General features: G+C 38.0%; 1 protein-coding gene across 6 annotated transcripts in view; it reads right to left on the bottom strand.

The window, feature by feature from the left end:
* SULF1 (sulfatase 1) overlaps positions 1 to 17,569 on the bottom strand; it is a 191,405-nt gene extending 173,836 nt beyond the window's left edge. For 2 of the 6 annotated variants that reach the window (XM_063726673.1, XM_002819162.5), the window contains exon 1: positions 17,299 to 17,566. The gene's annotated coding sequence lies outside the window, so the exon portion shown is untranslated. Of the gene's footprint in view, positions 1 to 14,867; positions 15,000 to 17,298 lie in introns of all 6 variants that reach the window. The other 4 variants (XM_054561716.2, XM_024251047.3, XM_054561719.2 and 1 more) reach the window with 4 other exon arrangements.
* Between the last annotated feature and the right edge of the window lie 786 nt (positions 17,570 to 18,355).

The raw sequence follows: 18,355 nt of genomic DNA, 5'->3' as shown, positions 1-18,355 counted from the left end.
ACATTAGTGAGCCTGGGCATCACTTTTTGTCATGCAGACTATAGATTATAATCTAAAAAAGGTTATCCAGATAGTTAAAGGCCACATTTGTTCAAACATCCACAGAGCAGTTCAACTTTCCAAGGGCAGAATTAAAAATTTCTTAAAAGTGAAATTTGTTTTCTGCTTTCATTTATTTGTTTTTCTGGGACCAAAACTGTGTGCTTTACTATAAAGTTGAGATTTGGTGAATTGAGCCAACTTAATTTTTAGGTCTTGTCTTTAAGTATTTAGATCATGTAAAAACTTTTTAATAGAGAACTCTGAACATTATTCATTCATTTAACAAACATTTATTGAATGTTCCATGTGTGTCAGAGCTGCTGTTGGTGCATATAAGATGTGGTGCCTGCTTTCAAGAGGGTGCAAATAAGAAGGAGGGTCTATTTTTTCATGCAAATATTTTTCCATATAAACTATGTTTCTAGAAAGGGTTATCTTAATTTCAGAATTTAAAAATTACTAAATATGAGGAAAAGACATTCGTCAAAAAGTCAACTGAGCTTAAAGGAAAAAAAGGAAAATGTGGAATAAGGACTAGTTAATGGTAGTGGGTATGGAGTCAGATTTCTGGGTCCATATCCAACCTTGGCCCCTGCAAGCCTGTAAACTTGGCCAAGTCAGTCAAACTCTCAGAGCCTATTTCCTTGCTTGTAAGACTGGGACCAGGAGAATTCTACGTCATGGAGATGTTGCATAAATTAAATTAGATAATGTATGTACAGCACTTACTTGTACATGGTAAGTATGTATTTAATAAATCTTAGCTGTTACTGTTATATATAATGTTAGTAAGTAAAACAGACATCTTTCTCAGTCATTTTGTTTTGTTCTTTAAGAGAATGTTTTTGTTTTTTGCTTTGTTAGGGACAGGGTCTTGCTCTGTTGCCCAGGCTGGGTTGCAGTGGACACAATCATAGCTCATTGCAGCCTGGAACTCTAAGGTTCACGTGATCCTCCTGCCTCAGCCTCTCGATTAGCTGGGACTACAGGTGAGGCGTGAGCCACTGTGCCGGCAAGAACGTTGCTTTTCTATTGCGAAATATAATATGAGCCCTAGAAGTTTTAGGTATGGTCAGTAGGAGTATAAAAAGGCATTAGAATGCTAAGAAGGCATATTGGAATTTAAATCCTAAATTCCAGAACCAGTGCTCTTTCCAGTATTCTCTCTTGGCATCCTTCTAAACTCTGCCGTTTAGTAGCTGTGAACATTAATGGTGTAAGTAACCTTCATAGCTTGTTTCTTAGTCTGTAAAATGGGTCCCACAATGCCTGTCCAATCCACTTCATTGGAAGCATTATGAAGACCAAATAAAATAAGGTCAGTGAAAACAGTTTGCAATAAGTAGTATGATGTATAAATAAAGGTTATTAATAAATCATTATGAGTTTCTCCTGAGCTATGGTACTGATTATTGATGACTGACTGGCAAAACATATGGTTGTGATTATAAATACAGTCTCCCTCGCTCCCTTGGTCTCCCTGGAGAATTGATTCCAGAGCCCCACTGCAAGATACCAAAATCAGGGATGCTCAAGTCCCTGATATATAATGACATAATATTTGCATATAATCTACACACATCTTCCGATATACTTTAAATCCTCTCTAGATTACTTATAATACCCAATGTAAGGTAAGTGCTATGTAAATATAATATACTGTATTCTAAAATTTGTATTTTTTTATTGTTGTATTTTTTCCCCTGAATAGTTTTTCTATCCAAGGTTGGTTTAATCCACTGATGTGGAACTGTGGATATGAAGAGCTGACTATAATTTAAGTGGAAATTACTTTCAGTTTACAGAAATAGATTATAGTTAGGAGACCTGGATCCTAGTTGTTCACTTTGCCTCTAATCAGCTGTTTATTTATACAAATTACTTAATTTTCCTTAATTAATTTTTAAAAATTTGTATTTGAAAATAATTTCAAACTTACAGAAAAGTTGGAAAAATAGTAGAAAGGACACTTACATACCAGTTACCCATATTCATTTATGGTTAACAACTTGCCCCAATGTCTTGCCTTATCAATTTCATTCCCCCCCCGCCCCTCTCTTTATATATATACAAACAGAGATTTTATAAAATTATGTATATATATATATTCCTCTCTTGAACTATTGACAGTAAACTGCACACATCATGATCTTATACCACTATACATTAATATTTCAGTATGTGTCACCTAAGATGTGCCTCTGTTTCTATTTCTTTAAAATGGGCACAAGTACTTAGTTATGTAGCATGATCCATAAGGTTGTCAAAACTAAATGAAATGTTTAAAGGCATGTTGAAAAGTATAAATTGTTATATAAAATTAAAGGTTGTATATTTCATAAACTATGGGGAAAATCAAATTACTTAAAACTTCAGAGGATTTACAAATGTTAGTAGAGTGCAAACGAAGAGAGCCCATTATCTAGCCAGCTTTAGTGCCAAATTTTTCTCAGTGGTGAGAGCAAAAGAGACTGATGCCCTCACCCTCTGTGTCATCCTTTTTGAGTTGCATTCCTCCTGCAAGGACTTACATCTTTTGTTGGTGCTCTTTCTCATTTCAACAGTTTGCCATTTTATGTGGTCTTTTTGGTGGAAGTTATAAGCATGTTTGAGGCAAGGTGATAGAAACTAAAGAGCAGTTGCTACTCGATGGAAGATCAAGAATACAGCTGTTAAGAGTTTAGTTAAGAGCTCAGCTTTATTTCTTCTGGTCTTTTCTTTGAGTAGTGAAAATGGCATACCTTATTTTCATTATAAACAACAACTGAGATACAAATAGGAAATAGGGAAGCATTGTTTTATAGAAGTGTCTAATGTATAGGCTTAGCTGAAAATAGTATAAATATAAAAAAGAAAGAGATCATGTCCTTTGCAGGGGACATGGATGGAGCTGGAGGCCATTATCCTTAGCAAACTAACTCAGGAAGAGAAAACCAAATACCGCATGTTCTCACTTATAAGTGGGAGCTGAATGATGAGAACACATGGACACAATGGCAGGGAGCAACACACACTGGGGCCTGTCATACGGTGAGTGGTTGGGAGGAGGAAAAGCATCAGGAAGAATAGCTAATGGAAGCTTGGCTTAATACCTGGGTGATGGGGTGATCTGTGCAGCAAACCACCATGGCACACATTTACCTATGGAACAAACCTGCACAACCTGCTCATGTATCCCTAAACTTAAAATAAAAATTGGAAATTTAAGAAAAGGAAAATAGTATGAACAAAGTATTCTTATGGATCAAAAAATAACTTTCATAGAATCCCTTTTTCAACAGCATTCACTATTATAAAGTTTAGCTATAAAAAAAGATAATTATTCTGCCACTTTATCTTCACATTCTCAACAGAATTCACACTTTCATAAGAAGTTGTAATACTGGTAAGCCTGATATTTTTATAATTCTAACCAGATTTGCAATTACATTTTCCAGTGGATTGAAGTATGACCAATAACCTAAAAATATGAACGAAAATGCTCTTTTTCCTATGACATATTTCTTTCATTGCTCTGGAAATCATAATGGCTTTCTTGAGATACTTACAACATCAAAAAGGAAATCTAGAACATGTCTTAAAAACAAAACTTTTTTAAAAAGTCAAAATCATACTTAGGATATTCTAAATTAATCTTTTTATTTTGAGTTATTAAATTGTTATTCCTTATAGTACAAAATAAAAAATGGAAGTTATGACTAGGAAATACATTTATAATCTATTAATGAATACTGCTACTTCTTTTACAAATAAATCAGTTTCAAATGCAAATTATATAGATGCATAATTGCATATACAGTCATGTAATTTATTAAGCTATGAAGAATATTGCTTATATACTTCTCTTGGGAAAGTTCCAGTACCTGAGGAAGTATTCAAATGTTTATTTCCCAGTAAGGTGACATTACTAAGGGGACAGTTCAACTGTTCTAATGCAATAGGTAGCCCTAATATTGACAAAATATGGTATATTTGAAATCATTTGAAGTATTGGGCAGTGAAGTGGGATCCAGAAGACATGAGTTCTAGCACTAATTACCTCACTCAGGTGTTTAAACTTAGGCAAATGGTCAACAGTGGATAGTGTATTCTTTAAGCATATGTTAAAAAATGCTTTTACAAAGAAGTTTCTCTATGATAAAGCTGCATATTTGCACAGATCATCCATAGCAACAGTGCTTGGTGATCTCAATTAGAACAGATTTTCCATAAGGAGTACATCTGAAAAAAAAAGCTTTTTCTTGTATTTGTTCCAGTCCCAATCATCACTTACACTGCCTGATTACTCACGGTAGCCCTCAGCAAGAAAGTTCATGGTCGAAAAGGGAGCTGGACTCATCTCTTTTCCTTGTTGGGTCCTGATGTAAAGTGGACACATGAACTCATTTTCATCCTGGTAGAATTTACTGACTCGTACTTTTTAAAAAGATAAAGCCTGAGTTTAGAACTCTGCCTTGTAAGAATGAGCTTTGTGATTTTAGGCAGGTCTCCCAACAAACCCAGTCCTCTGTTTCCTCAGATGTAAAATGAGAGATTCTGCTTAGATGATCTCTAAGGTATGCCTCCAACATTCTGCTTAGATTTAGCTTAGATTGTTGGAGGTATGCCTCCAACATTCTGTGTTTCTATGATATCCTTTCCTGGAAAATCCACTGCAAATTCTAAGTTATTGAAGCAACAACAACAAATAAGATTCAGTAGTTTTGACAGTGTGCAAAAATTTCTTCTTTCTTCTAAGTAATTTAAAACCTTTTACCTCAGTTGCTAATTGTCCAACAAATGAGGATGCCATTCCCAGACAAAATTTTTACAATCCATTCACACTGCAGAAAAAAAAAAACCCAATACGATTTACTATGAAATTAACAGGGTGTTTTAATTTATACTATGTGGCAGATAGTGGACAGGCCTATATATCTAGCACTATCCATAAAAATCTGGTCTAGCTGTTATTTTACAGGTCCTTGAAAACAGAATTGTCACAATCTCCTCAGTTCAGCTCTCAAGAGAAATTAATTGATAACATAGAATCCTGAGTGGCTGGCATGTGAGTGACACCCAGCTATACAATTTCACATCTAATCAAGGAAGATGGGAATTCTAGTTGGCCTATTGTCTATTTGAATCTGTTTCTGGATGGAATCCAGCTGGCGCAAATGCAGCCCTGGAGAGTGATGTGGGCAGAAGATGGAAACAAAAAATCCGAGCCAGAGAATCAGTGCATGAGATAGTGCCTTCCACATTGTCAAAAGAATGCCCGGGTTAGTTGTGAATGTGCTGCTGATTAGTTTCCTAAAATTCTCAATGACTAAAATATAATGTTCTATCCCAGTAGTCCTTGATCATTCTAACTGTGAATGTGTAATGAAGGCCTTTAGGATGTACTGGCTCTACCACCTTGAAGCTATGCTTGATAGATGCAGAGGCTCAAAACTCAACTTGTCTTACTGTTTCTCAAAATATAAGAGAGAGAAGGCAATTTAAAAAAATGATGAGAATAAGAATAAATGCAAAATTGTACATAATTAAGAGCTAAAATTATATGACAAGATTTTAAGTGGAAAAAGAGCACAGATGAGAGAGAGATTATTGATGGTTGGAAGAGTTAGGAAAAGAAAGTTCCATGGAGGTAATGAGGCTTGAGTCTTTCTTTTCAAGGATGGGTGGAATTTGGACATGCAGAACCATGATGGGAGGCAGCCCTAGCCCAGAAAACAGTGTGAGCACGTGCCTTGTAGCAGAAGTAAAGATGTAAATTCAGGACATGTTGAACCACTTTAGGAAAGAGCAGAAACTGTATAGGGGGAGTGGGATGGTTATAGTGGAAAAGATCATGGAGGTTCTTAATTGCTGGTCCTTTCTTTAGACTGGATGCTGCAGAAAATTGGGAGACAGGTGTTTTAGAGTAGTGGAGTGATATGATGAAACAGTGTAGAAATAAGATGAGTTTAATGGCAGTAGGTAAGACGAGTGGAGATAACACAGAGATAAGGTACAGAGCTTATTTCAGATGCACGAGGTGATGCAGAACCGGATTGAAGTTCTTCCTCTTTCCTCCAACCATTCTTTTTAGTTTCAAGGAGAATGCTTAGGCTGGGTACAGTGGCTTGCACCTGTAATCCCAGCACTTTGGAATGCTGTGGCAGGGGACTGCTTTAGCCCAGGGGTTTGAGCAACATTTGGGAGACCAGTTGGGCAACATAGGGAGACCCCATGTCTATAGAAAATAGGAAAAATTTAGCCAGGCTGGTATGTGATTGAGGTCCCAGCTACTTGGGAGGCTGAGGTGGGAGGATCAATTAAGCCCAGGAGGTCAACACTGCAATGAGCCATGATCATACCACTGCACCTTGCCTGAGTGACAGAGAGAGACACTTTCTCAAAAAAACAAACAAAGGAGAATGCTTTATTTATTTAAGCTTGTCTTAAAGGAAAAGCAGAGTTTGCCAGTAAAGAAGGAGAATAATGCCATCTAGGTGAAGGGAATGGCAGAATGCAGGCAAAGAGATGATGGCATGCTCCTGAAAGGTTAACTAATTTGCTCAAAATCACACTATTAATAGTAGCCAAGTTCTAGAATCCAGATTTCTAATGTCTTTCCACTGTACCACCCTGCCTCTTTTTCCTAGCTCCAACACTTCTGTCATTATTCAGCAAATTTTATTTCATTGCTAATAGTGTGCTTAACTGTTTTTTCAGACTTGAAAAATTACCAGGGAAATAATAAAATATACATTTTAATTTTATTTGCCCAACATGAAATATGATTTGCCTGAAGCAGATGAGGAAGTTAAGTGGAGTATTCTAAGCTTCCAAAGGGGTTATGACAATGGTAGAAGCAATTGTAGGAACACTTCTAATTTCACTTCTGAGACTACTGTAGTAGTTCACCAGAATGTTAGATGAATAGACAGCTATTTTTGTAGAAGAATGGCTAATGAGAATAACAATTGCTATACATAAAGTTTTTCATATAGCTTATTTTTCCCTCTGTTTTCTGTCCTGATTTTTACATCAAAAAGGTAAAGTGACTCTGTATGACAGAACATGTTTTGACTGCATTGTATTCTTTTTTCTGACTTCTCTACTTATTCATTTTTCTCTTCTTAGAAGGACCAAACTTCTCCAATTCCAGAAGTCTTTGTACCTCCAAGACAGATCTAAAAGCGTAACATGTAGGAGTAGAATCTTGAAATCTGAACTTAGACAATCCAAAATTAAGAAGTTTGGAAATATCAACTCATGTTTCAGTCCCCAATCTCTATACCAGGACCCTGGCCCATTGACCTAAGTGGGTACTAGATGAAGAGACCTAGTTTTAAGTTTGGCAGCTAAACCCAATGTTTGTGCTTGCTGAAGATGATGTTTATTGATCTAACTATGGCATTTGTGTATTATTCTTTTCTGTCTGGTTCATTGCACTGGATGTCTCAACAATTCAGTTGCTAGCCATTAATGGCTTCCAAATATAAACTGGCTCATGTCAATTAATCCCTCATGTCTGGCAACCCTGAGTGAGAAATAGATTACAGGTGCTGATACTCAGGCTGGTGTTTCTTCCAGGGGAACTAGGGAATATGGTTCAGAAAACCCATTTGGGTAAAATAGAACAGGCCAAAGTCTTCATTAAAAACTTGAATGGGACCCAAGTCTCTTTTGAAGAACGAAAATGCTGTCAAGTCTCCATGGTCAATGCTATTCCCACAAATTTTCAGTAACAGGGCTACATTTCAGTTCCAGATTTTGCTGACTCAAGCTCTGTATTCTTTCAGTCATGCTGCCTCCAACATATAATGCAAGAGTTTGAAATGGCAAACACAATCTTCTACTTCTAAGAAATCTATACTTAGTCCTGAAAACTGCCCATTGATTTAGTAGGAAGACTTGACTAGAGAACGGCCCTCTTATTTTGAAGAGGAAATGGTTGAAACAAATAAAACAAAAAAGGACAAAACAAGAGGGGATAGAAAGAAAAGCAGGGGAATGGGGAAACCTTTCCCAAATCATAAAATTAAGGATGATGAAGAAGGGAATGTGTATTTCATTTGTAAATAAGTCATCGGTACATTCTGTGAAAGGATGTAAATCAGCCTCCCCCAAGGTAGAATATGAAGGTTTGTGAGCATAGGCAACTTAAATATTTCATCTCTTCTTGCCTCTAGACTTTTTAAATTTTATGTTCCTCTCCACTAACAGTCTTAGTCAAAAGAAGAGAATTATAGGTGTTATGCAGATGTAGTTGAGTATTTTGACTCGAATATCCATAACTTCCCCAAAGTTACAGAAATGCTAGATTGTTACTTGGCCAACCATTTTCTTAATCTGGGATTTTTTTTTTTTAATCTAGGGTGGCATATGCCTTATGAAAATCACAGTTGTGTATTCTGTCTAATGCCCACCAATGATCAGAAAATTAGATTGTATCTATTTAAATTATATTATTAAACATTGAGTGCTTGCTTCGGCAGCACATATATTATTAAACATTGATATACACATATATTTACCTATGTTTGCATTATAAAGTTCTATTGAGTGTAGTCTGTTCACAGATAACAGATAAACATTTGTTCCGTAATGACCATTGTCACTTTGGGAATGTATTGTGTTGCCGAATGAAATTCCATTTTCAGTAGCTTTAGATTGAGCCACCATTTCCCTGTGTCCTGGGCTTGATACCTCAGTATTTTTCTCTCTTTTGTCCTCTATTTGACTAATCACCAAGTTGTATTATTGTTATTTATTTCTTCACCATGTTTCTTACACCCATCCTTTCCTTATTCCCACTGCATCGATGGGAATAGACAACATTTTTTTTTTAATTTATTTGAACTCTGGGGATCAATTGTCTTGTTATCCCCCTCTCTCTTTCTCTCTCTGTCTCTGCTCACTCACTGTCCCTCTCGTTTTTCCTTAATCTCTCCTCATTCTTAAAAACCTACTGCTTGAACTTCCTAAGGCATCTGTTTAGCTATCAAGTCCAACCTCTCTACCTGATGTGTTAGGACACTCTAGAATCTGGCCTGACTTAACTATGACATGAAATGCTTATTACAGCAAGGCACAGAGCAGGGGCAAGAGAGGATCACAGTGTTTCCCCTCCTCTTCCGTTCCTTTTTTTTTCTTCTTTGCCTCTATCCTCTTTTCCTCCCTCTTCCTCTTTCTCTTCTTTGCCAAGTGGCCATCTTCATTATATTTCCAAATTGTGTCATACAGATCATTAGATTAAAAAGGGCTATTTTTATTTGAAAAGGACACACTCACTTTATCACCAAGCCTCAGCTCAAGCCTTTTCTTTTGCCTTCTTGGAACAAAAATGTAGCTTTTGTGTTTTGTGTTTGTGCAGTTTCTCTGTTCTATATTCTGTGTTAAGCATCTTATTTAATTATCTCATTTAATCTTTATAACAACCTTTTGTGATAAACATAACTCCATTTTACAGAGAAGGAAACTGAGACAAAGTAAAATAAAAAGATTTAATCTGTTTGATATCGGGTCCATATCATAAATCTCATTTACTAAATCTAAACATCACATATGAAAAAGAATGTGATAACACATGTAAAGCCTCTAGGCATCCCAAGTGAAAAATATTACATGTCCTATGCTTTTATTTATCTGTTATATTCGGAAAACTTTCTTTTCTTTTACCAGCATAAAGTTCTCAGAAGAAAAAAAGAGAACATGATTTGTAGGGGGCCTGTCTTTTCTGGGATGCACTTTTTATAAGATGAAAGTTAAAAGCTGGTTTCAAGAATTTCTGGATGCACGGTAAAGCACATCTGTTTACAGGGACATTCTATTCAGGAAAAGATTGATTATTGGCAGGTGAAGGTTAAGGGTGAAACTTTAAATTGGCAGGAAGTCTATTCAGAACACATGTTATATGACAGAAAGGTGATTGGGAAGCAAAGGCATATCTGTGATAGGAGTTTGAAGATAATATCTAGAGGTGCACACTTCTAAAGTAACTGATCAATAAATGTACATTGGAATGCAACTAGTCTTTTCCCACCATAATTCTGGTATAGCTAATATCTTTTAATTGTGTAACCTTTAGTTTTACTTTAAATTAATATAGCAGATTATGCCTGTAACATCATACCAAAAAAAACTGGACAATAAACAGAACTCTTTGTATTTCAGATTTCCATTTTGGTTTTTAAGAATGCGCTAAATGTGCCAGTGTTGTTCAGGAAAATGGGAGGACACTTAGACTGAATAATCTTTGAGCCTCTGTCATCAAAGGAATACAAGGAGATTTTCCTGAGTTCTTGAAACAAACCTGTCTCAGAAATTCTTTGCGTACTATGAAGTGGAAAAAGTTGCATGTATTAGTAACCCTATTTACTGATTGGAAAGACCATAGGACAAAATAAAAAATTAGTTCAGAATTTCTGTTAATTCTAGCAACAGAACTAGCATCTGGCTACAGCAGTTTGTTGCTCAGCTGAAGATTTGGTCAATGCCAACAAAAGAATAGAGCAAAACAAAGAAGAGCGAGAGGAAAACTACATGACAGTAGATGAAATCTACATCAGAGTCCGTTGCTTAAGAACAGACAATTCAATTGTTATGGTATAATGTGATTGGATATGTAATAAGACAAATCCCCATCTTACAAGGATACTGTTTTATGAAAATGTCTAGGCTTGCTCATGAATTGATTGTCCATCCAGCTTTAGAATGTTTTTTAGTTTATATTCAACAAGAGCCATGTGGACTCTTGCCAGTTCCCAAACACCACTCCCATCACCAGCCTTCTAACTTTATTTTAGAATTTGATTAGTATGACCCAAAATTTATAGATTTATTTTGAGAGAGTCTACCTTTTACAATTAAAACTTTTGATTGAGAAACACAATGTGTCTGTTCATTTATTCAGCACAGAGGTTTAGTATTAATCTCACCACAACAGTTAAGCAGTAGCATGTTCAAGTCCCATAGATTCATATTTTAGAAAATGTAGACATAGTTTCCTACAGGTTTGTACCTGTGTAGTAAACAAAAACAAAAATAAAATAGCACAAGAAAAATTTTACCTTTGAAGGAATTTTTTTTTCTAATTAAAAGTGGCTTAGGGCTGATGTGGTTGCTCACACCTGTACAGTACCAGCACTTTGGGAGGCTGAAGTGGGAGGACCACTTGAGGCTGGGAGTTTGAGATCAGCCTGGGCACCATAGTGAGACCCAGTCTCTAAAAAATTAAGAATAAAAAATAGCTGGGTATGGTGGTGCATGCTGGCAGTCCTAGCTACTCATGAGGCTGAGGCAGGAGGATCGCTTGAGCCCAGAAGATGGAGGCTGCTGTGAGCTATGATCTTGCATTTGCCCTCCAGCCCGGATGGGAGAGTGAGACATTGTCTCAAAAAATTAAATTAAATTAAAATTTAAAAAGTTTAATACACTACTGTGCAGGAGGACCTGGACCACATATTTAGAGGGCAACGAAGACTAGCTTAGCGGCTACAGGTGATGATGGTGTCGAATGTAATTGTTAATGCCTCTCTTTGAAAATGTGATAGATGTTTGCTAGGGAGAGGGAGGGACCTCCAGAAATACTGCCTTGCCCATCATCCCAGGCAGTTCCAGTTTCTTTCCTCTCCCTGGCTGAGGGCAGGTGCAGACCAGATGATCAGAAAGCTAGAACTGAATATCCAATGTCTAAGGACATATTTGCTAAGTGCCATTCAGTGTCTTGTTAGAGAATTTCACAGTCAGCTGCCCTTCCAGGGAAAAGGCACAAATAGAAGGTTCAATGTTTGATGATGCGTGCAGAGTTTGAGAATGGTAAGGGGCTCAAGCTGATTGCTTTCAGCTTTTTTGTTAAATTTGGTTTGAAGGTGAAGTCTAAATGGTATCTTGCTTTATCAATTACTTCTGGAAGCTCGATCTGACTCTCTACAGTGTTTTGCCAGTTTTGATTAATATTTCTTTCTAGATGGTGAGCCAGGAGGAAAGAAGAGAAGCACATGACCCTTAGTGAATCCAAATCCCTGCTAGGGTACAGGGATAGGGTCCTTTGTTCCCCAACAGCACAGCACGGTGGCCCAGGGCCTGCTCTTTATTATCCTTGGTGCGGGACCCAGGGCTTCACGCTTCATTCCTCCCTCAACGTGTATTTAACTGTCACTACTGTCCCTACAGAGCCATTAGCTCAGTTGCTCCAAATCCCTAAATGCCAAGAGCACCTCCCTCCTTCTCTCTCTCTCTCTCTCTCAATTTCTCTCCCTTGCTCTCTCCCTCCTTTCCTTATTCCCCTGCCTTTGGTGGCAGAAGAAAATGCTAAAGGAAGGCACATCGTAAATACATAGGATTAATGACTGACGTAGCTGAACGATGGTCATTCCTGCATCCTAGGTCTGGATCTATGTATGCACCAATCAACTCTCTCTCACTTCCATTTATTGAACATACAATACTGGATATGCACTGAGCTAGGTGATTTATGTGTTTTCTTTACAATGTTCCCAAGATAAGTACTCCTATCTGTATTTTACAGAGGAAGGAGCTGAATCTCAGAATGGGTCAGTTCGCTGTCCAAGGCCACACAGCTAGAGAGGTGGTCCCTGGATTAGAACACAGGTCTGTTTGAACCCAGAGCCTGTACTCTCCTGCTCCAGAGCCATATTTGGGATTTTATGATAGAGTGGCAGCCAATACATGTAATTTCTACTACAGTTAAAGCTGAACTTGATAGGGATTTTTCGTATAATACTCAAGCTTAATCTGGGGCATTTATTTCACTTTCTGCCTTAGGGGCATTTTTCTTAAGTTTCCCCCAAATAAAATCCACTGAGTTTCATTTTTTTTTTTGTTTCCTGTCCTGGGTGGGGAGGAAGCTACTGGAGCCAGTGAATGGCTCTAAAGTGGGGTAACTCTAGAGAGGAAAGTGCCTTGAGTGTTCGAATGTCCTGGTGAGTTTAGTAAGCACACTTATTAGGGTCTTCTGTGGGTCATTAAAGTGGACCAGGCCAGTCTCTGTCACTCTACCTGAGAAGTCAAGGAATAAACAAGCAAACTATAGAGCAGAATAAAAAATAAAGCAATTGTTTTAAGTGCAATCCATAGATAACCGGTGGTCAACATGAAGGGAAGAAAAGCATTGCTGGAAGAGGTAGCGGTCAGGGAGGCTTCTCCAAGGAGGTGGAACTTAAGCTGAAACTTTGAAAGATGAATATATAGAGGTGATAAGGATGAACTGAGTGGTGCATTTTACACACAGCCTTGTGAATATAGACTTAGAAGGAACCGTGCACATGATGACAAACTCATTTTAAAGACAAGATAGAAAACTAGAGTGGTTAGGGCTGAAAGAAAAGTCTAGCAAGTGGAGATGCTGTGCTGCTCACTTTAGCTGGAAGGAAGGGTAGACTTCTGAGGTTGTGGGGATTTGGCGGGGAGAAATGGTTGAAAAGTTCGGGCCAAATAACAGAAGGCCAGCACATTAGAATAGGACTGAAATTCATTTTGTGGGTAGTAAGGGTCCATGTGGTAATTTTCAGACTAGAAGTGCTTTGATGAAAGTGACATTTTAGGAAGCTGAGTCTGCAGTAGTAGACAAAAGAGGGAAATGGAGGCAAGTGGACCATTTAGGAGGCTGTTGCAATGGCCCACATGTGAGATGATCATTGCACTGGGATGGTAGCTATGGGCCACATGTGGGAGATATTTTAAAGGAAGGACTCACAGAATTTGATGACAGATTGGCTATAGGGGAGAGGGAAATATGAGAGAGGAAAAAAAGGCTAACAGGCGAATTCCCCACCTCCTCAGGATATTAAGATAGATTAAAAATAATTTAAATAGGAAACATATTTCAGGACAAATTTTTTCAAGAAGATATCTCCTTTCAAAAATTTTCATGGTTCTAACCTAAATAAAAGGTGAATTTACCACATGATCATAGACTTAATTTCACACATGAGCCTCCTTCTCCCCAAAGTCAATAATGATAAAAGTAACCATCTATTTAGAGTCTGGTTTTAAAAATTTTAATCTCCTTAAATTTACTTCATGCTCTCCACACAAAAATATTGCACAGGGGAAAAAATACCAGATGTCCTGAGCTGACCTTTTGGTTGGCCTCATCTATGTGGCGATGGTTGGGGAAATCTCAATGCTATATATAGCTCAGTATCATAAATCATGCTTTTTTTGTTTTTGTTTTTTAGACGGAGTTTCACTCTTGTCGCCCAGGCTGGAGTGCAATGATGCGATCTCGGCTCACTGCAACCTCCGCCTTTCGGGTTCAAGCAATTCTCCTGCCTCAGACTCCCAAGTAGCTGGGATTACAGGTGCCCACCACCATGCCTGGCTAATTTTTGTATTTTTAGTAGAGATGGGGTTTCACCGTGTTGACCAGGCTGGACTTGAACTCCTGATCTCAGGTGATCCACCCGCCTCGGCCTCCCGAAATGGGATTACAGGCGTGAGCCACTGTGCCCGGTCCTAGGATTTTTAAAGAATAAACCCATTTTCAATATAAAACACAGAAGAAACAAACCTCTAACCCTTCCAATATGGATACATAATTAGGGAAGGAAATAGGAAATGTCCCAGTTGCCACTTGTCTCTACTATTATGATGTAAATGGCTACAACAATCTGCATGGAGTCACTTACATTTTCTTAGAAGGAAAACAGAGTAGAACTGTTCTAGTTTCCTGATGGAGGTTCCCACTCATAATCTACCATGAATTCAGTCAATACCTGGACTAACGTATTTTGGTATTGCACACCACCATAAAAATGAATTTTGTCACTTTCACAAATCAAGCTTTCAGATCACTTTTCACCTCTAAGATCTGTCACCTTAATGCATACCGAGTGCACATTTCGGATCTCCTCAACCTCCGTTATTTTTCGCTTCTCTGGAAGGGATATCCCGTGTGCTCAAACACTTTCACAGCTGGTGGAATGCTGATGGGAACTTCATGTGTATTACCAGCACAAGTGCTGTCAGGAAGAAACCAAATGTCAAACTGAGGTATGTAGAAGTCACCATAAATATGTCTCTGCATGTTTACCATCTGGGACAGTGGATTTTGGTTTTGACAAGAAGCTGGGATTGCCCTGTGGGCACTGTGTTTTAAGCCAGCCCTTTCAGTTCATGAAGTAACTTCACATTACCCTGCTAAGGGGACAGAAATACGGCTGCCGTTTCAAGGTGTGAATTTATTATCTCTCCATGCTTCCTTTCTTGTTTCCATCCTGCCTAATCCTGTGTACAATTGTTTTTTCAGGGGAGTTGTCCCATATTGTCAAAGTCCTGTCAAGGCAGCCCTGTGATCTATCTGCAACATTAGGGATGTATGCTGGTGGGGCACCCGTTGCTAAATAGCACCTTGCCTCTGTTAGATGCCATCATGCCACGTATCAGGGAGGAAAATCCGATCTTTGAGGAGGCACTTGACTTTCTTGTGAAATATTTCTGCGGTAGTGAAAAATGGCATTGGTAGTTAGCACCATGCATGCTATATGCCGTCCATGTAGTTCTAATCCTGATACAACACGAGATATTAGTTTGCCTTTCTGTCTTTATTTTTTAAAACCTCATTTCCATTGTAAAGCCAAAATGGAATGACTGGAATTCCAAAATACTTCAGCTTATGAACTTGGATCTATTTTGGTTATGTAATATTGGGAATCAGATAATACTCAGTCAGAATAACTGCCTGGGTATTTATGACGATAATTTCTCATTGAAGGAGAAGTTTGAGAGTATAACTGGAGAACATTCTGAATACAAATTAAAGACCATATTAAAATATTGTTTTAATCTTAACTTTTTTAAAAAAAGGATTTAAAAAAATTAACCACATGGTTGCAAAAATATGTATAATGCAACTTGAAACATAATTTTACAGACATCTTTATGCAATTGAATACTAAAATCACAAAGCACTAGCCATAAATCCTGTTATTCAACCTACCAAACAGCTCTTATTTCAGAGCAGCTTATATACAATATTATTCATAGAATCTCTCACCTGCAAAGGGTGAGGATAATGCTGGGTTTCTCTGCCAAATGTGAAAGTCCAGTAGGAGCCAGAATCTCTGCATACCACAGGTATATGAATGTTGCTATCGGAGGGCAAGTATATTAGGGTAGCAGAAGTCTCACTGGCTCACCTATCTTGCTAGAAAATTTGGAAAATAAAAAATTTTATGTTTTGATCCCTGTGAAAATAGAGCCTGAATTGAAAGGCCTTTTTTTATACTACAAATTAAACATAGCATATAAACCCCCTTGTTATATTTATAAATAGTTCAATTCAATTTTGATGGGTGCTTTTGGTAGAGCCGTTACGGCTACTCGCATATATGATGACAACTCATTTTATGTTGCTCAGGCACCAGATGACTATTAATTTCCAATGACTAGTTTATAATTAAATCCTTTTTGTGTGTCTGTTTATAACCAAACCTGAAAATCTATTTACGTTTAATTAACACTTCACTTAGCCAGTCTAAAACCTATAAATGTAGTGACTCTTAATGATCCATTACAGAGATGCTACTTTAGTTTTCCATGACTTGTAAAACTTTCACAAACAGATCTGCAAATCAATTACCTCCATCTGCTTTCCCTGCAGCTGCAAGAGGGCTATGTTAAAGAGCATTTTCCTCCTTCTTCCTTCTCTGCTTTTCTTCCAGCTCTAAGCATTTTTGTTTTAAAGCCGACCTAGCGGCTGTTCAGAGGGTAGCCCCTTCTCTGAAGGAGTTTCCAAACTTTAGAGTCAATCTCCAAAAATATTTTAAAACACCCTTTGCTCTGTCATAAATCAGATATAATCTACCTTGCACAAATCGGTGAAGAAAGCATTTCCACGTCTGCCAGCAACTCAGTAATAGACCCTTCAAAGAATCTTTATAAATTGAGCAGTAAAATGCAACAGTTTGAAAGTGAATTTTAATTTTGAAAGCTAAAATAAATCCTTTCTCAGCCTTATCTATCCTCTACAAGCAAGTTATAGCTCCTGTTCTGAGTACACAACGGGGATATGAAAAGGTACAAACGCGGTTCCCAAAGATATTTTCTTAGCTACACCTTCAAAAGCAAGGCATGAGGAGTGTTAGTTCTACAAAGACAGCCAAGCATCAAGCTATGCTCACTGTCATCTGTCAGCTGTACAATAGCAGCATTGATAGGACAGCAACAACTGGCTTTGACAAGTGTGCCGTGCTAGCATTCCATTCAAAACTATGCTAAAAGAGAGAGGGGGAGAGAAGCATTCAATGTCTTTTACTTTACCTGAAAAAAAAACTGCTTTTCTTGTGTCTGCTGAAAATGAATTCCTCCTTTTCCTCCAAAAGCAAAGTAGTTCTATTGCCTGCGACTCTCACTTGGGGAAGACCACACAGCTCCAGCAAGGCAGCCTTCCTTCTCTTAATCCCCACTCGAATGTGATGACACACACTAACCCCAACCATCTGTTGAAACACGTCCTCAAGCACTCAGCACAGTGGTGTGTCAAGACGGGCTGCCCAATCCAATTGCTGGGGCTGGGTGTCTCTTACGGATTGGAGGCTGAGGGCAGGGCTGAAACTGGAGGTCTGAGAACTCCCAGTCAAGTAACCTGAGATTTTCAGAGAGAAAGGACTGCTATAAAAAGAGGAGAAGTGGGAGGTGCTACAGAGAAGGTGGAGGGAATGAATTATTCTGATGACCAGTTGTGTGTTACTTTTCACAACTCCTCGTGCTCCCCCTGGGATGATGGGGACCCTCAGTGGGATGCACAGAAACCTTAAAAATTTTTACTGCCCGTCTATGGAAGGGCCACCTTCTCAGCAAGACGTTTTCCCTTCCATAGGAGATAAAAGATTCATCTTGACTTGCTGATAAAGGGTTAATGTAGGAGTAGTTGGCACTGAAATGTGACATCTACATTTTGAAATCTAAACTCCTACCTTCCTTTGATTAGATCGTGGCTGCCTCCAACATTCCTGGCAAGGAGGGGGTGGGCGCACAGCTAAGAGCAGAAACTTCTCTATTCCCACACACAGCTCTTCACTGTTTGCCACAGGCCGAACTTCAGAAATAGTCAATGAAAATCATTTTCGTTTCTACTCATGTAAAATAGCACGCGCTCCCATAGATAAAGGTGGCTTTTTTAATCACTTGCTGCTTTCACAGACATCTCTTTGTAAAAGCACTTTGGTACCAGAGGGCTGCACTCTGTCATTGATTATTTTTATTGGCTTCTAGTTAATTGCACTTATAATGTCCATATAGCTCAAACAGCTCATTAACAATTTTGCTTTGAAATGTTTTCAATTTTTGGTCATTTCAATGTCTTCTTCTTAGGTGC

The sequence above is a fragment of the Pongo abelii genome, chromosome 7 (genome assembly GCF_028885655.2).
Source record: "Pongo abelii isolate AG06213 chromosome 7, NHGRI_mPonAbe1-v2.0_pri, whole genome shotgun sequence".
NCBI classification, from domain to species: Eukaryota; Metazoa; Chordata; class Mammalia; order Primates; family Hominidae; genus Pongo; species Pongo abelii.
The sequence above is the reverse complement of the archived record's forward strand: the minus strand, read 5'-3'. Positions and strand labels throughout refer to the sequence as shown.